Here is a 22,432-nt window from a genome sequence, read left to right as displayed (position 1 = left end):
AGGTCTGATATAATAAATTCTAAGTTCTACATCATAGAAATAAAGACTACCAGATCTCAATGGGATCTTGGATAGTGATTAGTTCAAAGCAAAACTTACAGTGATGACTTGTAACATGGTTATCCATGTTCAATGATGCATAGTTCCTTCACAAGGTACCAGTTTGTCTTCATGTACTCCATGATCTCAGGTCCATCTATCTTGATCAATCTGTATTCCATTGTCTATTCCACTGATGACAACTGAGAGTCAAGAGATGCTTCCATGTCAGATAGACCGTGCTCCCAAGGTTTACCAAAGCATGGAAAGATCAACAATCTAGCCAGAATGGAGACCTTAGATTTTGATTAGTTCGAAGTAAAACATATATACCTATGATTTGCAAACCATCTCTCTCAAAGGTAATCCATGTTTGATAATGCACAACTCTCCTCATGCTACCTGTTTGTGTTCTAAAGTTTTATGCCTTATAACCATATGTGAAGGCCCTTGGGTTATCTACAGTATCAGTTTTAATGTCTCTTTTAGTCTTACCTTTCTATATTTTATTGGCACTTCTCAATTTGACCATACAATCTTTGTTCTAAAGTCCTCTCCAAGTTTGTCACTTTAGGTTAGGTTTGTAAGACATCTTTTAGTCCTGACAGTCTGTGTCTTACATACTTCCCTACATTCCATCGTCCATTCTTCTGAAAACAGTTGATAACCAAGTCACTTCCAGGACTGATAGACTATGCTCTAAGGTTTACACGTCATAGACAGATAGACTATCAGACCTAGATGGGACTTTGGATAGTATTTCAAAAGCAAAACCTGCAGAGTGATGACTTGTTACTTCTTCCTCCAAATGGTCATCCATGTTTGATGATGCACAGCTCCTTCTCAAGATACTAGTTTGTATGCAGGTACTCCAAGAGTCTCAAGTTGCTCCACCTTAATCTATCTTCCACTGTCCATTCCACTGATGACAGTCAAAGGACACTTCCAGATCAGGTAGACTATGCTCCAAGTTTTTTATACATGACAGAAAGATAGTCTATCAGACCTGGATGGGACCTTGGATGCTGAACTATGAGCTGTAAACCATCCCTCATCGTTTAGAGGGAGCTTTTTGCTCTGACAGTAGCTGCCACAAGATGCAAAGTCTCATCAGTACTGATGTTCTTGCCTTTTGTGATCTGAGATTGCTACTCACTCTATCACTATATGTGCTGTGTTTGAAGACTCTTCACAGATGTGACAGTCCAGACTCTGGGCTCCTTCCACCTCAATCAACCTATATCTGTTTGTCTATTCTCCTGATGAGAGCTGCAAGCCAAAGGACACCTCCTGGTCTGACAGACTAAATTCTACTCTGTACATCAGAGAAAGATAGATTGTCAGATCTAGATGGGGCCTTGGATATTGATTAGTTCAAAGCAAAACCCTCAGAGATGACTTATAACCCTGCCCCATGGTCATTCATGTTGATAGAGGCACAGCACCTTCACAACTGTTAACACCTCTTTCTGCATACTTTTTTTCTCTCTAGGTTTTCACACACCATTCTCTTAGCCTGGTGCCTGTTTTCCATTTCTCTATGTGTCTGTTAGTCATGTATCTTGGAATACAAAGCCTTAGGTAAGAAACTGAACACAAAATTTCATTTCCCTTGCCACATTTAAGCATCCTCTCCTTAAGGTTATTCTCTCTTCAGTTGCGCTCCTTTGGCAGTTCTTCATTCCTGGCATAGCCTTTAACTGCAGTTTCCCCTCTGTCCTCTGGTCTAAGTCATCTTCCCTTTTTTCTATATTTTCTTTCATATGATAAATCCAATGGTTCAAAGATCATCTCTGTGCAGATGCTAACACATGCTTATCTCTTTATCTAGTCCCAGCCAGATAATCAAGTTCTCTTGAACTTTATTCCTGCATTATGAACTGCTTTTTGGATTATTTTGAACCTGCTTACTACAGTTGAGAAGACCACCATCCTTCCAGCCAGCCAGGTTGACAGTTTTGGCTTAGTCCTTGACTCTTCCCTTCCACCTGCCTCCTATATTAATCAATCAAAAGGCAATTATTGGGCCCTTACTCTGCTCTAGTGCATGCCAGGTTTACTAACTTTTTGTGTATAATTCCAAATTGCTTTCAAGAATGGTTGTATCCATTCACAGGTCTACCAACTGTGCATCATGATGGGCTGTTATTCCATAGCCTCTCTAGCATTCGTCATCTTTTTAGGTAATTTATATGTTGGATATGTTGGATAATTGAGAGAAGAATTGAGAATGGTACTGAGCTAGTGAATCTGAGTGACAGGAAAGATGGTGGTACTGAATCTTGGGATCACTCTTTCTCGAACCCTGACAACTTATATTCTACATGGTAAGATGATTTCCATCTCTGGCACTGTGTCCCACAACCTACAGGCCTTTCCAGTTCTATTTTCTAAGGATATCCATCTGTTAGCCCATGATCTAAGATCCTGCAGTTCGGTCATGTGTTTCTTTGTTCTAAGTTCTCTTCCAATTCTGGTGTTTCATGACTGTTTTTTATTGTCCCTCTGACCTTGGTCTTATTTCCTAAGGACTAGAAGATTCAGGTGCAATTGAAATAAGTAAACAACAGCCAGCTCTGTGAGGGCATGTTTTGTGACTTCAAACTCTGACATTCCATGTCTTACATGATAAGGTCCTGTGTAACCTTACATGTTTTTGTCCTTTTTTAATTCAGTGAACAGAAATAGACTTTTTCTCCTCTCCCCTCCAGAGAAAATAAAAACAAAATCCCCGGTAACAAATCTGGATAGTCAAGCAAAGTTAATTTCCTCGTTGGCTTTGGCTAAGAAATAGATGTCTCCTTCTGAACCTTTTAGAAGGTGGAGAGTACCTTTTCCTGTGTCTATCACTGAGCCTCTGGAAGTCTGGTTAGATCAGTGCACTGATTTGACTTCTTATGGCTTGAACCTTGTTGGTTTTATCATGTAAATATTTACCAGTACTAGAAAGGGGCTGTAGGATTTACTAGAAAGAGTTGCTCAATTAAAGGTTTTCTGAGATACCATCTCAACACCTCTCAGACCCCATTTGCCCTGGCAAAAAAAAAAAAAAAAAAGAAACCAGGAGGGATGGGAATTCAGGAAAGCCTGGAGGGATTTGCATGCACTGGTGTTGTGTGAGATGAGCAGAAGCAGAAAAACATTGTAGCCTTATAGCAATGTGGGGGTGATGATCCACCTTGATGGACTTGCTCCTCCCTTCAGTGCAACAATCAGGCACAATTTGGGGCTGTCTGCAATGGAGAATACCAACTGTATCCAGAGAAAGAATTGTGGAGTGTGAACAAAGACCAAGGACTATTACCCTTAATTTAGAAGAAAAAAACCAAAAAAACCTGATATTTTATTGTCTGATCTTGCTCTCTCTTATACTTTATGCTTCTTTTTTAAGGACCTGCTTTCTTTTTCATCACATTCAATTTGGATAAATGTATACCAATGAAAACAATGTAAAGACTGGAAAATTGCCTTCTGTGGGGGGGGGGGGCAAGGTCAGGGGAAAAATTGTAAAACTGAAATTAAGTAAAATCTTTAAGTATAAAAAAAAGCAAAAGAAAAAGAGCTCTCTCTATGTATATATATATATATATATATTTGTATTTATGAATATGTTTATGTCTGTTGTACAGAGGAGTCCTTTTCTTATTTCTTTGGGGGTCTACCAATTGGAGAATGGATGTTATTCTTAGAGAATTAAATAATCACATGTCTACATCTATATATATGTGTGTGTGATATATATATGTGTGTATATATTATATATATATATATATATATATATATATAGAGAGAGAGAGAGAGAGAGAGAGAGAGAGAGAGAGAAAATGAAATAAACAGAGGTAGAGACAAAGACAGAAATGCAAGTCTGTTGTCTGAATCTTCTGGCTTTAAGAATGTATTTGCAGTTGTAGTCATGTATGTTCTAGTCCTGATCTGCTATGGTCAATGTTGCATAAAAATAGAGAAGTTCTGAGCTGTATGGTGTCCCAAGTCATGAGATGTAGAGATCCTTCCAGTGTACTACCTTGTGCCCTGTGATTCAGGCACTCTTTCAGTTGTGACTGTTATGTCCTAAGAGTGCTTTGCATTGATATCCTTTTTTGCCCTATTTCACAGAATCAGAGGAATGGAAAATTTTAGAGGTTCTAGGCTTTGAGCAGTTCTGGGGCTATTCTAGTTCATCGCCAAAATGAACAAGTAATCTAAGCAATGAAAACAATAGTGTTCCATGCTCTTTGTTCTACTCATGTTCCATTGAGCTCTGATCACCATTGTGCCATCCAATCCTATGGTCTAAATACCTTTGGCCATTCCATATTCTGTGTTCCAAGGTCTCTTGTAGACTTGATTCCTTTCAGTTCTGTGACCCCAAATTCTTTACAATTCTGACTCTTCATCTATATTATAAGATGTCTTCCTACAGGCTCTGCTCCTCTATGCTCTGGGATTGTGAGAGAGTGCATCTCTGTTTTTCTGTCTCCCTGTCTCTGTCTCTTTGTCTCTCATCTCACCGGCCACATAGTCATCCTAGGGTTCTGGGGCTCGTGGGCCCTTTCAGCCCGAAAGTCCGTGGGATTCTGTTGCTTCTTGCCCGCTTCCCATTGCCAATGAACAAGGTCATGTTGTCCCTTCCCAGACTTGGAGAGGCCCTGAGGTCCAATCTGCAGCTCTGTGCCGCCCTGCGGCCCTGCTCCTCTGGGCCCTAAGGACCCTAAAGGCCTGGGGGCCAAGGTGGCAGAGCAATGGCAGTCTGGTTTCTCAGGCCCCTTGTGGGGTTGGCATCCCGGGGGGGTGCCCCAAGGCTGGTCGGAGGCCCCTCCCCCCAGGAACGCCTACCTGGCCAGGCTCAGCTTCTCTCTGAAGCCTACCATTCCACCTGCTTGAACAGCTCTGGCCCCTCGTGAGGGGCTGAAAGAGTTTGCAAAGGAGCCGAGGGGAGGTGGCAGGGCGCCGGGAGCCTGCCTCCCCCCCCCCCGGGGGGGCGGGCCACAGCTTCTGAGCTCGCGCCCCCTGCCGTTCCAGCTCTCTGCCTCAGTTTCCTTCTCTGTCCCTCGGGAAACCTTGAAGCAGAGAGCCCCGGAGCCGGGGGCGGAGCCTGAGCCCCGGGGCTCCCCGGGCCTCCCCGAGGCCGCCGTGGCCGTGCAGTGCCGGCGGGCTCCACGTGGCGTCCCCGCCCCCCTGCCCTGTCCCGCGCAGGCCCCGAGGGCCCCGGGAAAGGGCGGTGCTGCCGCGCGGCCGGAAAGCGGCGGGGGGAGGGGGCGCGGCCCCTCCCCCCTCCGGGCGCCGCCCCCTCCCGCCCGCCCGTGCCCGGGGGCCGCCCGCTGCCCGCCCGCCGCCGCCTCCTGCCCAGGTGGGTGCCGACCGCTGACAGGGTGGGCTCGGGGCGGGGGGGGGGGGGTGGCGCGGGAGTGGCCCTGCCCCCCCCGCCTCCGCCCCCGAGCGGGGGGAGGGGAGGGGCGCGGAGGGCGCCCAGAGGCCCGGGGGCTCCGGGGGGCGCCCCGGCGCAGGGCCCGCTTTGCCCGGCGGCTGGCGCCTCTGCGGGGAGGAGCGGCCTGGTTTCCGGGGCCGGCTTCCCCATCTGCCCATGGGCAAGGGCCGCCGGGGAGGGTGGGGAGGGTGCGAGGGGGGGCCGGGGGGTGCTGCCTGGCCACCCTCGCCGCGCTGGGCCTCCAAGCCAAGGGGGGGCCCCGAGCCCACCCCCCCCCCCCCCGCTGGGATGGAGGCGCAGGAGGGCCCGGGCTAGTAGAGGCACAGGGAAACTTCCGGAAGTGTTTCAAAGCAGAGAGTTCCTGGGGCAGAAAGGCCTTTCCGGCCTCCCAGAGACTCCGCTTCCTAAATGGCCCTGGGCTCTCGGAGGGCCTCCTTAGCTGAGTCCCCAGGGCCATGGCCCCGACGTCTTGGAATGGGTCACAAGGAAGCGTGGGGCCACACGGGTGGAGGAAATGGAGGCTCAGGATGAGGGGAGGCAGCCACCATGCTTCCGAGTCGTGGGTGAGAATGCGGCCACCAAAGCCCCTGCCCTGTAGCACTGTGAAAGAGAGCACCCCAGAAAACGTCCAGAGGCCTTGGGGGCAACTGGTGAAACGGGCTAGAAAGGACTGAGGTGCCCCTGCGCTTCCTCTCCCAGGGTCCCAAAGAGGGAAAGAGAAAACTGACAAAAAGGAGAGAATTGGGCCACATCTCTTCCGGGTGTGAGTAGAGTTTGCTAAATGGGGTTTGGGGCTTACTGACATGCCATGACAAAGGCATGGGGCAGGAAATAGGGAACTCCCTGGAGCGGCAATGCACCTTAGCCATCAACTGCTTCATTCTTTTCAGTTTATTAAAGCAACTGAGGCTTAAGCACTTTGCCAAGGAACTCACACTTTCAGGAAGGCAGAGGCAAAATGGAAATGCCAGCTCTTGTACTCTTCCCACTCTACCACACTGCCTCCACTTGTCAGTCTCTGCGGGGAAAAAGATGGCTAAAGAGAGGACAGTGCGTAACAGGAAAAAAGCTAGGTGCTGAGGAATTGCCCAGACCCCCAGACAGATCAAAAGGGACACTAAAGAGCATACAATGTAAGTTCTCCCTAGTACATGAAATAAGAGACCTCAGAACAGAAGGAGCCTTATCTCCATTCCCCAAGCCATTCTATACATTAGGTTTGTTCAGGAGGGTAAGGTCCAAGGTAGTGATGCTGACACAGCCAGTAAAGGTCACCAAGCCTTATATGAAACAGCCTTACCCCACAGCTCAGATCTCCTGGTACCTCATGCCAGAACAAGAGCTCAACAGGTACAGAACCTCCCCCTCACCCTTTCTCACCTCACTGGAAGGTAAAGCCCTGTGATACTTAAAAAAAAAAAACAAAAACATATATATATATATATATATATATATATATATATATATATATATATAAAATGAGGAAGCAACAAAGACTTTGGAAACCATCTAGGGCAGCCTTCTCATTTTATAGATGGGGAAATTGAAGCCAGAAGAAAGGAGCCCTGAGGACATTGAGCTTGCTTATGATGGACCTGAGACTAGAACCAAGGTCTCCCAACTCACATTCAACTTCACTGCCTTTCTATGCAATGGGTTCCAGCCCAGTTGTTCATAAATCAGCATTCCATCACTTTCACTCCCATTTGTCAATGGCCCCCAGCCAGTATAGCAATAAGGAATTCAGGACTGGAGTCTAGCTGGCTGAGATGTGGCCTGACAGCATTTCCTGTTTAGCTAGACAGCATGATTGAGAAGTCTAAATCCCCAAGATGTGGCTCCAGTGGAACATGGCTAAAGTCCCCCTCACTGGATAGACTGAGAGGTCTTACTTCTCTCCACTAATTTCCCTTATTTCCCTAGTTGAGCCCCCAAGTTACTGAGGTACAATGCAGGCTCAGGGCCACGACTGCTCACACCCGTGGCAGAACAATGTGGATACCCCTTCTAGCCTGGTAACCTGAGAGAAACCTTGGCCTCACTTCCTGGAACCATCAAGGGGGTCTTTCAGATTTGGAGTCAAAAGGTCCTGAGTATAAATTCTGTCTCTGCCTAGATTTAGTTAGCTTAATTGGCGGACTCACTTAATCCCCTTGAGTCTGAAAGGCAGACTTTAGATAAAAGGATCTCAAAAAGCCTTTTCAGTTCAAAATCATTAATTCCACACACAGCATTGGACCAGGAGATCATTGACGATTGCTCCAAGGGCCAAGCTATAGAGAGAGAAGTACCCTCCTGGCTCATCTTGTCCACGCCCCTAAGCTGGGACCTCATGCATAACAACTTATGGAAGTTCTAAAAGATGAAAAAAGAAGCACCAAAAGGGAAAAGAAAAAGCCCAACATCTCTTTTTATTCTTTGACTAGCCCCCTCCCTCTGATCTCTCTCCTCAGTCTGTCCATTCCCAGCCCCCTGAGCTGAGCCACATTACAGCCCCAGCTTTTCATCTCAGCTGTCTTAATTAGTTCCCAAATGCTCACTTTCCCATCCCTACTGCTACCCCTTACCTCTCCCCCCTTTCAACACACTAACCACCCCAGAGATGTTCTGGCTGCCACACTCCTTCCCCTTCCAGGTCAGTCTTCCTGCTGCTTGGAGACCATCCTCAAAGTTTCCCACACCTTCCATTATATCCACACTACTGACCAGCTTTCACCAGCTGCCCATTGACAACTAAATGAAATCCAAATTCCACAATACTAAGCAACACTTCTTTCTTTCCAAATTCTTTACTGTCATTTCCCACCAGAATGGTGAAAAAAAAAAAAAACCCACCCTGGCTTTGGGTCCTTTTTACACATGTAAAAGAAAATTTGGGGCCTTTTTGCCTCAACTCCAAATCTTCCTAATCTCACTCTCAAAGATCTTTCCTTGAAAACAATAGTAGCACAACTGTATTAAGCATAGAGAATAAAATACTCATTGATAATCTTGACACTTTTGACCTCTCAAACATATATAAACCATCATTCATCAGAATAAGAATTAGTAAAATCATGAGCAATTTCCAGTCAGAAAAACCTCCCATAGTAACAGACCCATCACAGACAGAAAACACTTGCCCACAGTAGAGAACAAACACCCATGTGCTTCAGCTCTCATAGGAGACTCATCCGACCGGACCTTGTTGCACAAACTCAAGAAGCTAGGCTAAAGCAATACAGATACCTTTCCCAGAGGCTGGCATGGACATTCTTCTTGGTGGCTGTGTGAGCTCCTCCTGATGCCGTCGAAAAGCTAGGGCCTCCTTGGAAACGGATTGTGTCTGAGAGCATCGTCACCTCCAGCAGAGCCCATTTGCTAGCAGACAGGCAGGAAGAGAAAAGGTGAATGAATTCCCCCAAAGCTCTTCAAGCCAGAGAGCAGAGTCAGAGAGGGAGAAAAATCTCAGACTTGTCTCTGTTGGGGTTGCACGTCTTTTAAAGCTGTGGAAGATATTGATAAAGTGAGTCACTCCCCTTCTTTCCCACGATTGGGAGTCTCAGCAATGTCCTTGGTTCTATCACATTTCCTCCTGTTCCAGTTTGCCTTTGCAAAAATGTTTCTTCTTTGTACTCACAAGTTAGATAGCTGTAAAGAAGAATATTGTAGATAAACCCTTGTATCTTCTTCAAGGACCAAAACATCTTCCTGTGCAAAAGGAGGAGGTGTAGCTTGGGTAGACTGTGTTCTGCCAGCTTTATCCTGAGAGTTACACAGTGACCTCATCAAAGTTTTGCTGATCCTAGTTTTTCTTGAACCTTCTGTATTCCTGGGTCAAGTTTGCTCCCATAATGTGTTATTGCATGCAGTATATAGGCAAAAGGGATGAGACCTTTGAACAATCACTTATGGAGGAGAAAAAGGGAGGAAAATATAATGAAATATCCCTAAAGTCCTGCCACAACAATTAGGGGGGTCTTTTGCCCCCCCAAATCATTCTCACTGTGCCCCCATATTGCCTGGGTCAAAAGCAGCACTCCCTTGTGGCAGGGAGAAGCCAGATTGTGACTTGTGGCTATCATTCCCTAGCATTTCAGTAAGCAACATGCTAAGCTTGGGCTGCCATGTGAAGCCCATTACCACAATGGAGAACCTCCTATAAATTAGAACTGTCTCAAACTGGGATGATTGGCCTCAGTAGGTGCAAAAGTTATACTCTAGAGGAAATGCTCATTTAGGGCTGGGTTGGCCTGAATGTCTTTGAGATCTCTTCAGCCTTCACCATGCTAACATTCCTTGTCTCCCACTATAGATTTGCAGATTTATTTTGTGTTGATCTGACATGGTCCTCTGAGATGTTGGCATTCTTTGTCTCCCTATATAGATTTTCATATTTTGTTTGTGTTGAGGTAACATAGTTCTCAGGCATTTGGCATTTCTTGTTGTCTCCCTCTATAGATTTTCATGTTTATTTTGTGTTAAACTAAACGGGTCCTCTGACATGTTAGGATTCTTTTTCTCCTAATATAGATTTTCATATTTAGTTTGTATTCTGTTAAGATAGCCCTCTGACATTTGGCATTTTTTATCTTCGTCTACAGATTTTCATGTTTATTTTCTGTTAGGCTAATACAGACCTCTGACATTTGCCATTCATTGTCATCCACTATAGATTTTCATTGTATATTTGTGTTGGTCTAACATAGTCCTATGGCATGTGGGCATTCATTGTCATCCACTATAGATTTTTATTGTTTTTTTTGTGTTGGTCTAACATAGTCCTATGACATGTTGGCATTAATTGTCATCCACTATAATTTTCATGTTCAGTTTGTATTGATTTAATGTAGTGCTCTGACATGTTGGCATTCCTTGTCTCCAACTATGAATTTTCATATTTAGTTTATGTTGACTTAACATAGTCCTCTAACATTTGGCATTCTTTGTCTCCCTCTATAGATTTTCAAGTTTATTTTGTGTTGGCCTAACATGGTCCTCTGACATGTTGGCATTCATTGTCTCCCTATATAGATTTTCATGTTTAGTTTGTGATGAGGTAACATAGTCCTCTGACATTTGGCATTCTTTGTTGTCACCCTCTATAGATTTTCATGTTTCTTTTGTGTTCGTCTAAGATACTCCCCTGAGATGTTTGCATTCTTTGTCTCCCACTATAGAATTTCATATTTAGTTTGTATCGAGCTAAGATAGTCCTCTGACATTTGGCATTCTTTGTCTCCCTCTACAGATTTTCATGTTTCTTTTGTGTTGGTCTAAGATACTCCCCTGAGATGTTTTCATTCTTTGTCTCCCACTATAGATTTTCATATTTAGTTTGTATCGAGCTAAGATAGTCCTCTGACATTTGGCATTCTTTGTCTCCCTCTACAGATTTTCATGTTTCTTTTGTGTTGGTCTAAGATACTCCCCTGAGATGTTTTCATTCTTTGTCTCCCACTATAGATTTTCATATTTAGTTTGTATCGAGCTAAGATAGTTCTCTGACATTTGGCATTCATTGTATCCCTCTACAGATTTTCATGTTTCTTTTGTGTTGGTCTAAGATACTCCCCTGAGATGTTTGCATTGTTTGTCTCCCACTATAGATTTTCATATTTAGTTTGTATCGAGCTAAGGTAGTCCTCTGACATTTGGCATTCTTTATCTCCCTCTACAGATTTTCATGTTTCTTTTGTGTTGGCCTAACATAGTCCTCTGACATTTGGTAATCTTTGTTTCCCTGCATAGATTTTCATTGTATTTTTGTGTTTTTCTAATATAGTTTTCTGACTTGCTGTCATTCTTTGTCTCCCTCTCTAGATTTTCAAGTTTATTTTGTGTTGGCCTAACATAGTTCCCTGACATGCTGGCATTGTTTTTCTCCCACTATAGATTTTAATGTTTACTTTTTGGGGAGCTAACATAGTCCTCTGACATTTTGGCATTCTTTCTCTCCCACTATAGATTTTCATATTTAGTTTTATTGAGCTAAGATAGTCCTCTGACATTTGGCATTCTTTGTCTCCCTCTACAGATTTTCATTTTCATTTTGTGTTGTTCTAATAGTTCCCTGACATGCTGACATTCTTTGTCTCCTCGTATAGATTTTTATGTTTAATTTGTGTTAACCTAACATTGCCCCCTGAAATGTTGGCATTCTTTGTCCCCCACCTAGGTTTTCATGTTTATTTTGTGTTGGTATAAGATTCTCACCTTACATGTTGGCATTCTTTGTCTCCCACTATGGATTTTCATATATGGTTTGTGTTTGTCTAACTTAGTCCTCTGAGAGGTTGGCATTCTTTGTCTTCCACTGAAGATTTTCATATTTAGTTGTATTGGGCTAAGATAGTCCTCTGACATTTGGCATTCTTTGTCTCCCTCTACAGTTTTTCATGTTCATTTTTTGTTGCTCTAACATAGTTCCCTGACATGCTGGAATTCTTTGTGTCCCTGCATAGATTTTTATGTTTAATTTGTGTTTACCTAAACAGTTGGTCCCCTGAAATGTTGGCATTCTTTGTCTCCCACTATAGATTTTCATTGTATTTTTGTGTTGGTCTAACATAGTTTTCTGACTCGCTGTCATTCTTTGTCTCCCTCTATAGATTTTCAAATTCATTTTGTGTTGGGCTAACATAGTTCCCTGACATGCTGGCATTCTTTGGCTCCTACTATAGATTTTCATGGTTTTTTTGTGTTGACCTAACACAGTACTCTGATATGTTGGCATTCTTTGTCTCCCTCTGTAGATTTTTATGTTTAGTTTGTGTGGCGCTAACATAGTCCCTGACATGTTGGCATTCTTTGTCTCCCACTATGGATTTTTATGTTTACTTTGTGTTAACCTAACATGGTCTGCTGAAATGTTGTCATTCTTTGTCCCCCAATCAAGATTTTCATTTCTATGTTGTGTTGGCCTAACATAGTAGTCCCCTTGCATGTTGGTATTCTCTTTCTCCCACTATGGATTTTCATATCTGGTTTGTGTTTTTCTAATATAGTCCTCTGACAAGTTGGCATTCTTTGACTCCCACTATAGATTTTTATGTTTAGTTTGTGTTGGCCTAACAAAGTCCTCTAACATGTTGGCATGCTTTGTCTCCCACTATAGAATTTCATGTTTATTTTCCTTTGGCTTAACAGAGCCCTCTGACATGTTGGAATTCTTTTTCTCCCTCTGTAGATTTTCATGCTTATTTTATGTTGGTCCAACATAGTCCTCTGACATTTGGGATTCTTTGTCTACCTCTACAGATTTTCATGTTTATTTTGTGTCCATTGTCCCCTGACATGTAGGCATTCTTTGTCTCCCACTATAGATTTTCATATTTAGTTTTTGTTGAGCCAACATAGACCTCTCACATTTGGAATTCTTTTGCTCCTACAGATTGTCATATTTAGTTTGTGTTGGTCTAACATAGTCCCCTGACATGTTGGCATTCTTTTTCTCCCATTATAGAATTTCATATTTATTTTGTATTGGTCTAGCATAGTCCTCTGACATGCTGGCATTCTTTGTCTCCCTGTTCAGATTTTCATATTTAGTTTTTGTTGCTCTAACATAGTCTTCTGATCTGTTGGCATTTTGTCTCCTGCTATAGGTTTTCATGGTATTTTGTGTGGGTCTAACATAGTCCTCTAAAATGTTGGCATTCTTTGTATCCCACTATAAATTTTCATGTTTATTTTGTGTTAATCTAACATAGTCCTCTGACATTTGGCATTCTTTGTCTCCCTCCATAGATTTTCATGCTTATTTTGTGTTGGTCTAACATAGTCCCCTGACGTGTTGGCATTCATTCTTTCTCATTATAGATGTTCATGTTTATCTTGTGTTGGTCTAGCATAGTCCTCTGACATGCTGGCATTCTTTGTCTCCCACTGTAGATTTTCATGTTTATTTTGTGTTGGCCTAATATAGTCCTCAACATTTGGCTTTCTTTGTTTCCCCCTACAGATTTTCATGTTTATTTTGTGTTGGACTAATAACATAGTCCTCTTACATGTTGGCATTCTTTGTCTCCCACTATAGATTTTCATGGTTATTTTGTGTTTGTCTAACTTAGTCCTCTGATAGGTTGCCATTCTTTGTCTCCCTCTACAGATTTTCATGTTTATGTTGTATTGGCCTAACATAGCCCTCTGACATGCTGGCATTCTTTGTCTCCCACTATAGATTTTTATTTTTAGTTTGTATTGGCCTAAATAGTCCTCTCTTCCATGGGTGCATATTACTTTGCGCCTATTGGTTCCTGGAATGCCCTTCCTTCTTATATTGTCTATTGACATTTCGCTTATCCTTCAAGACCCAGTTCAAATGCTACCACCTCTATGGAGTCTATGATTCCCATTCTGGGAGGGAAAGCTCCCTCGTTTTGAAATCTTTATGTACCTCATGCCAGTATCATATTCTGACATATTTTCTCATTATTTCTGTACATCTTGTTTCCCTTGTGATATTTTAACCTTAAAGGCAGGGTCCTAGCTTATTTATCATTGTATCTTCTCCCATAGGCACTTCATAAATGTTTGTTGATTGAGGACAAAAATAGAGCTTTCCTAAGTTCAGCTACAATAGACTTCTTTTCTTTTTGTAAAACCATAAATGAGTTGGAAAGTCCTTGTGCTTTCCTTTTTAGCTGTCAAAAATCAAAATGGCAGCCATGGAGGGTCAGGGCCTTAGGATGAAATATTAGGGAGGATCCACTTCCAAGAAGAGATTTGGGACTCATTTTTGAAGATTCTAATGGTCATTGGGGCCTGAGATCTGAACCTTTTTTCCAGGCTGAGTGACTTCCCTCCTGGTTTCTCTCCCTTAGGCACTTTCACTGGTCATGGCATTCCCTCCCCTCCTCCCATTGGCAAAGCTGCTTCTCCAGGAGAGCAATTCAGAAAGTATTTTTCTGCCCCAGAACCACAAAAGATACAGAGGCCCAGGGGTTGACTGTAGCCTGTGCTTGAGGTCTCCAGCAGGCAGTGCCTAAGTCTGATCTTCTTTAATTCTAAATTTCTGATCAAAAATTAGTCTCTTAGCCTCTGATACTTATAAATCTGAATGTTGTCTCATTGTAAAAATGTCAGTCTGCTAGGTCAAGGCCTGTCTCCTCCAGGGAAATTTGGACTTGACCTGTGTCCGTGCTCCCTGGTCAGCTTAATGATAGCACCAATAAATTCCTTTACCTGGATCAGCAAACCCCAAGATGGGAAACATCTGGGATGAGGAGAGAGCAATTCTATGGCTATTTGTCTCTCCAGCCTGAGTGGGGTTCTTATCAATAGGAATTCGAAGCAAATGTTGTAAGTCATGAGAAGATCAAATTGTAGAATGATGTCATCCTTGTGAAATCTTATTGGTTAACTGACTCAGTTTTATGATTCTTTGTCCTTTCTGTATTAAATGCCCCACAATTTTGTATTAGGTTTGACATCTACAAGGATACCATCCACCCATGGGTTATTGATAAGATCCTAGAGAATAAAACTTCATTTATAAAACTAACTAACTTTGTTATTTCATTTTTAGCCTAAGAAAATGATGGGTAACAACAACATTTCTTAAAATTTGCCATTTTCATTAATTGCATATGAACCCCTAAACTCTGAGCCTAGTTCTTTTTTCTTTTCTTTTTTTTTAGGTTTTTGAAAGGCAAATGGGGTTAAGTGACTTGCCTAAGGCCACACAGCTAAGTAATTATGAAGTGTCTGAGGCCAAGTTTGAACTCAGGTCCTCCTGACTCCAGGATCAGTGCTCTATCCACTGCGCCACCTAGCCGCTGCCCCCACAACTCTTTTTTCCTAATTGTTTTCTTAATCATTTATTTTTTCCAATTGTGTCGCACATATTTCCATATTAGTCATACTGTGAAAGAAGAATCCAAATTAAAAGGAGAAAAACCACAAGAAGGAAAAAAAGCAAAAACCCAATTTTAAAAAGCTGAAGATTAGTCTGCTTTGGTCTGAATTTATATTTCATAGTTGATTTTTGTTTGTTTTTTTTTTTTCTGGATGGGAATGGCATTTACCATTGCAGGTCTTTTCGAATTGTCTTTGATCTCTGTATTGCTGAGAAAAGCTGAGCCTATCCGAATTGGCCATTGTTCGATGTGGCGGTTAAGGGAAATAATATTCTGCTCACTTTATTCAGCATCAGTTTATGTAAAACATCCCAGGGTTTTCTGAAGTTTGGCTGCTCATCATTTCTTATAGAGCATTAATATTCCATTATATTCATCTGGCCACAACTTGTTCAGCCATTCCCCAATGAATGGGCATCCCTTCAATTTCCAATTCTTTGCCACCACAAAAAGAGTGGCTATAAATATTTTTGTTCATGGGGTCTTTTCGCTTTATTGTTCCAAATGGCTCTTGTGAATGGTTGGATCAGTTCACATTTCCACCAGTTTTTATCACCTTTGACATTTAAAACTCTTCTTCATTTGTCCCCTCCTCCCTTTCCAGTCAGCTTGCTCTTTACTCTCCTTCATGCCCTCTCCCATCCAGCACCATTGGCCTTCTGTGGACATGGCATCCCATCTGGGAACCTCTGCCCTAGTTCTGCCCCAGGTCTGGAATGCTCTGTCCCCTCATGTCAGCCTCCCTTCCCTGGGTTTGCTCAAGATTCAGTTTAGGGGGCAGCTAGGTGGCACAGTACATATAGCACCATCCCTGGAGTCAGGAGGACCCAAGTTCAAATGTGTCCTCAGACACTTAATAATTACCTACCTGTATGACCTTGGGCAAGTCACTTGACCCCATTGTTTTGCAAAAAAATAAAATAAAATAGATACTAAAAAGATTCAGTTGAAGGGGCCTGGTCAATGGGAGGCATTGATCCATGTAGGAGAAAGGGCTGAGCCTTCTAGTGTCCCTCCCATCTACCCTTGAGGGCAGAGGCCTTTGACCCTTTGTATCCCTAGCACTTGCCTGGCATGTAATCACCACTTGATGATTGCTAACTGATTTTGGAAGTGTGTGTGGGGCGGGGGGAGAGGGGGTCTTGAGTTCTGATGTAGGTTATGGGACCAGAGGTCAGTGGTTTGAATTGCTGCTCTAGGAAAGTAAGTACTTTGGGGGTAGGTGATGGGGAACAGACTTCATATTGCAGTGTAATAGGAAACTCCTAGTATAACCAACCCTCAGGGAGCTACCACATGGGACACCAAGTGTTCAGCCTGGATGTTTTATTATAATAGCTAATGTTTAGGTGGCATTGAAGTTTTGCTGCCAAAGGTCTTCCATATATTACTGTATTTGACCCTAACAACCCCCCACCATGTAGGTGCTAGTCTTAGTATTCCTATTTTACTGATGAGGAAATAGACTTACAGCAGGCAAGTGACTTGTTCAGAATGATGCCACTAGTCAGTCAGTCAATAAACGTTGATTAAACTCCTGGTATCTACTAAGCACTGGGCTAAGCAATGTACCAAAAAATGGTAGAAGCCAGTCCCTGTCTATGAAGAGCTCAGGCTCCATTAAAGGGAGATGCTCTCAAAAAGAAACTGGAAGGTGGGGAGGCCCTGAGGAAGGTCCTTCTTGCAGGAGCTTGCTGGAAAAGTCAGAGAAATCCCAAAGGAGGACATCCAAGTGAGAAACTGTGGACTGGGCTCCTTCTTAAACTGGTGGTTATGTCTGAAGCAGTATTTGAACTCGGGTCTTCCCTGTCTTCAATATCTTCAGCTGCCTCCAAGAGCCTGGCACTTGGATTTTCCTGCTCTGAAGTTGACTTTACATACATGCTGTCACATTGAGGTCATGTTGCTCCACTCCTTTTTTTTTAAATTGGGGCTGTAGGGTTAAGTGACTTGCCCAAGGTTACACAGCTAGTAAGGATCAAATGTCTGAGTAACTATCAAATGTTTGGACTCCAGGGTTGGTGGCCACCTAACGGCCCCTACCTCCCTTAGTCTAAGAGATTGTAGACAATCTGGAGGCCTTGGCCTGCCCACTTGGGACAGCCAGGGCCAAAGCTGTGCTGATAGGGCAACAGCCCATTGAAACTCCCAAGTGACTTTTACAACCCCAAAATGGAACAAGAATTGAATTGGGAGTTGGAGGATTCAAACCCTAACTCTACCATTTATTACTGTGTGTGTGTGTGTGTGTGTGTGTGTGTGTGTGTGTGTGTGTGTGTATGTGAGTGAGAGAGAGAGAGAGAGACCACAGACAAATCCTTCAACTTTTCTGTCTGTAAAGTGAGTAGAGAAGGACTAGATGGTTTCTAATGACCCTTGCTGCTCTGGGATACCTGAGAGTAAAAGAATGAACTCCATCAAAGACCCTCCTCAATCAGTTTTTCACCATCCTATGTCTCTGCAATGCCTATGTTTTGGCCTTTTTATACAGAGGAAGACAAATCGAGCTTGTTAGCATTTTGTCAAGAGGGTGGAGTGAAGTTGGAGAAGATGGTTGTTGACATGCTTTTATCAATTTAGAAGGAAAATTCCATAGGCTTTTTCAGATGAATGATAATATTCCTTTATTATTTCAGGATAAGAAAACAAAAAGGGGGGGTAGCTAGGTGACTCAATGGATAGAGCACCAGTCCTGGAGTCAGGAGGACCTGAGTTCAAATTCAGCCTCAGACAATAATTATGTAGAGATGTGACTTTGGGCAAGTCACTTAACCCCATTGTCTTGCAAAAACAAGCAAACCAAAAAAACTAACTTCCTGATTGATATGAGAATTTATCCATGTGGATACCTGAATTAGGACTGAAACCTTGCATTTAAGTTATCTAAGCTAGTGCTTGTAGAATGGACTAAAAACTGCAAGGGACCCTAGGGGGCTTCTTCCAAACAGTCATGTATGAAGGTTGAACTAGATGACTTTTGAGATTTTATAGTGGAATTAGAAGTAATCCCCCCACCCTTGAGATCTTGAACCTCCCTGATAGTGTTCATTTGGGTTTGCCACAGGCATTTCAGAAAGCTAGCCAAACTGGATCCTGCATTGCATTACTAAATAAAAATAGGCATTTCTTTGAGATCTGCCTCTTGTCATCTTTTGATCATTTATTGATCAGGGAATGACTTTTACTCATATATTTGTTATTGCTGCTTCCTTATAGATTTTTGATGTCAGAATTTTCTCAGATTGTCGAATGATAACATATAGTCCCATTTGCTTTTCCTTTGTATTCTATCTGCATTGTTTTTAGCTTTGCAAATATTTTTATTTTTATATAATAGAATTAGACTATTTTATCTCATAATTTCTTCTTACAGCATGATGAGTCAAGATTTTTCCCCGCTCTGGAGTTGCAAAAGATACAACTTTTCTTTCTTTCAACTTCTTTTTTTGGCGGGGAATAAAAGAGTTAGCAAAATTGGAGGGAAATATAGGAAAGAGAGGGGCACTGTAAAAATGCAAAGAGAACTGAGGAAGGGCAGTAGAAAGCCCAGCTAAGCAGGGCAACTCATGAAACAGTGTGTTGAGTTGAATATCTACTTAAGAAAAGCCAGCTGTCCTTGATAGAGATCCAAGACCTCTTCTCTCCATGGAAATACTCCTTTCCTTGGATATTGGTTAAGTTCAGAAAAAGAAGTAAGGGGAAGGAAGGAAGGAAGGAGGGAGGAAGGCAAGGCAAGGCAAGGGATGGGAAGAAAGGAAATATAAGTGGCCCTACTATTGACTTGAGTACATTGAGAGAGGCATAGAGGTCTCTTTGATCTTCGGATTCACTCTAAGCTTTCTTCTAGGAACATTAGAAAGTGGTTCAGGTGTTTCTACAAAAGTCTTCGGCTCACTAACAAACATTGGCTGAGAAATCGTCAGATCGGTATAGGACAGGCTTTATTTACTCTGATAGAATATCAAGAAGACTGAAACATATTTCTGTAAATAGTTAAAAGAATCCTGATGTCTTGCATGAGCCATCCAGATTCCTAGATCTCACTGGGATCCAGATCTGGGATACAAGGAATGGCATTGGGGTTCAGTAAAAAGAATGTTTTATCCCAGATTTCCCCTTTCAGTTAATCATCATGCCTCCAAAAAAGGTTTTACTGGATGCAGGTACTCTGTGCTAGACCTTGAAGATACAAAGACAAAAATGGGTCAGTCCCTACCTCCAAGGAGCTTGTTTTTTTTTTTTATCAGAGGAGGCATATTCATATAGAGAGAACATTTATACAAACTAAACAAATATTAATTTGGAGAGAGAGCCAAGGGGATCAACAAAGGCTTCATGGAGAAGGTGGTATGTGAACTGAGATTTGAAAGAAAGAGGATTCTAAGAGACAGAGGGGAAAGGGAAGGCTTCCCAGTCATGGCAAAGACAGAGAGCTCCAGGGGGAAAGAAGAGTCTGGCCAGTTTGACTGCCCTAGACCCTGGAGACACACACATGTTTTAGAATATCTATGTGAAGGGGAGTAATGAATGTGTAACCAGGCTGGAAAGATGAAGTCAGACTGGGAAAGGTTTTAAATGATAAACCAAGGAGTCTGTTTTTGAAACTAGTGGTGATAGGGAGCTACTGAGGTTTATTGAGCAGGAGATTACACAGTCAGCTCAGTGCTTTATCAAATCACTTTGGCAGTTGTGTGAAGAATGATGTGGAGTAGGGAAATACTTAAGGCAAGAAATTCAATAAAACATTACAAAGAGTCTACCTGAGTATCAGTGTGAATGGAGGAAGGAAAGAGATAAATGGAAGAGATATTGTGAGGTTAGGAACAACCAAAATTGGCTAGCAATTGGATATGATGTGCCGCTGTCAAGAGTAAGGTTGTGAACCTGGGGAATGGAATCATGGCTCTTCCTTCAACAGGGAAATTTAGAAGAAGGTTTAAGATGGGGAGAGGGGGAGATAATGTATTTTGTTGAGTATGAGAAGCAGATTAGACCCAAAGTTTGAAATGTTCAGTAGGCTTTTTGATCTAGCATTACAGCTGCCCAGAAATGGTAATTTGCCCCATGGGAGCTGCTAAGTTGGGGGGGGGGGTGGAACAAGGAGAAGAGGGTCTAGAACAGGACCTTCCATATCACCCAGTTTGAGTGAGTGATATGGATGAGGAGCCAGTAAAGGCAACTGAGGAAGGGTCACACAGTCCCCAAGTGGAGAGAATGTTAGGAAGAGAGAGGAAGTAAAAGCAGTGAGTATGACCAACTTCTACCAGGAGCTGTTCTGACAAAGGGAGAGGAGAGACACAGAGTCAGAGGGAGGGAATGGAAGGGTCTGGACAGGTTTTTTTTTTTATTTCTTGGATTAAGAGGGAATGGGATAAATGCAAAAACTGTCCACACTCCTTGCCTCTCCTTCTCTCACTCAACTCTTAAACCCCCTCCATTCTGATTTCCAGTCGTATTACTCAACTGAAATTGCTCTTCCAAAGTTATCAATGATCAGTTGCCAACTTCATGGCCTTTTCTCAAGTCCTCATCCTTTTTGCCTTTTCTATAGCATTTGCCACTATTGACTGTCCTTCTGACTTAGATAACCTCTCCCTTCTAGGTTTTGGTGATGCTGTTCTCTCTTTGTACATTCCTTCTCAGTCTTCTTTTCTGAATCATAATCCATCTAATAACATCCTAAATGTGGGTGTACTCTACTCAGGGCCCTTTTTTTCTTGCTCCAGGCTCATCAATGGATTCAAATATTAATCTCTATGCAGATGAGTCCTAGGTTTAACTATCCAGCTTTAGATTCTCTCCTAAGCTCTAGTCCTGAATCATCAACTGCCATTTGGATATCTCTGAGTGGATGTCCCATAGGCATTTGAATTCTCCATATCCAGAAGAGAATTTCTTTTCTTTTCCTCCTTCCTCAAATCTGTCTTTCTTCTGACTTTTCCCTAAATCTGTCAAGGGTATCAAATCTGGCCTCAGCCATTTGACACTTACTAGCTGTGTGACCTTGGGCAAGTCATTTCATCCTGATTGCCTTATATCCAGGGCTACCTCCAGTTGTCCTGATTCGTATCTGGACCCTGGACCCAGGATGTCTTTAAAGGAAAAATAAAGTGAGACTGGTGACTTAGCCCAGCCCCTCCTCACTCAGTTGCTCGTCATAGCATCACCTCCCCGATGTCATGGTCATCTTCGAGAGTGAAGAACAAACATCAGGTGTGCAAACTGTCCTTCTGGTCACCCAGGTTCATCACCTTGGAGTTGTCCTGAGCTCCTTCCTTTCTACATCGCATGAATGACCATTTGTCATCTTTTCTACCTCCTTTCCCTTTTGACCCCCACTCTCTTGTGGGGTCTTGGAACAAATGGCTGCTGGCTCAGGTCATATCATGGTCCTGTTAAATAAAGAAGACTCAAATGTGAATTCCTGGCAGCCTTTTCAAGCCCTTGCCAGCTTAGGCCCAGGATCCCAGGCCATCCAGAGTTGGAGAGATGGAAGGAGTCTTGGGGGTGGGTGGGAGGGGGGACCTAACTCCTTCATTTTTATACAGACAACAGAGGCCCAAGGTCATCTAGGTAGGATGAACTCATGTCCAGGCACAATTTCATATCCTGTCCTCCATGCCTTAGTGCTAGAATTGCCCTCCCTCCTCAACTCTACTTTTCAGAATTCTTAGTTTCCTGTGGAAGTCAGCTCAGATGCTACTGGGCCATGAGGTCTTTCCTGTTTCCCCTACGTCCCTTACAAATTAGGCTTGGATTTTCCTTGGATATCCTGATTTTGTATAACTGTCTCCCCATCTCCCAATATCAGCTATTTGAGGCCAGGTCTCTTTGATTTTTGTCTGTGTTCTCTGCATTTAGCACCTTACAAAGTTCTGATTGGTTGATTGATAGTGCTAGAAATCATTTTCCTGTATTTTCTTGCACTAGTGTTACATTAACAGTGGCTCCATTTGGCCTCTATCCACCATTTTGTGAATGTTATGTTCCAGCTCTACGTAAGTCACTTGATTTTGATGATTTGTTTCACAGGACTCCTCTCCCTTTCCACTGTCACCCAACCACAAGAATGCTCCTCTCCCCCTTACCTGACTGGCTCTTAATCCCCTGTACCAAAAAGAAGCTG

The 22,432-nt window shown here is 42.9% G+C and overlaps 1 protein-coding gene across 4 annotated transcripts in view; it reads left to right on the top strand.

Moving 5' to 3' along the window:
• Positions 1-5,342: 5,342 nt before the first annotated feature.
• TMLHE (trimethyllysine hydroxylase, epsilon) overlaps positions 5,343-22,432 on the top strand; it is a 126,502-nt gene continuing 109,412 nt past the window's right edge. For 2 of the 4 annotated variants that reach the window (XM_074204920.1, XM_074204919.1), the window contains exon 1: positions 5,343-5,389. The gene's annotated coding sequence lies outside the window, so the exon portion shown is untranslated. The remainder of the gene's footprint in view (positions 5,390-22,432) is intronic. The other 2 variants (XM_074204921.1, XM_074204922.1) reach the window with 2 other exon arrangements.

This window comes from Macrotis lagotis, chromosome X, assembly GCF_037893015.1.
Source record: "Macrotis lagotis isolate mMagLag1 chromosome X, bilby.v1.9.chrom.fasta, whole genome shotgun sequence".
NCBI classification, from domain to species: Eukaryota; Metazoa; Chordata; class Mammalia; order Peramelemorphia; family Peramelidae; genus Macrotis; species Macrotis lagotis.
The sequence above is the reverse complement of the archived record's forward strand: the minus strand, read 5'-3'. Positions and strand labels throughout refer to the sequence as shown.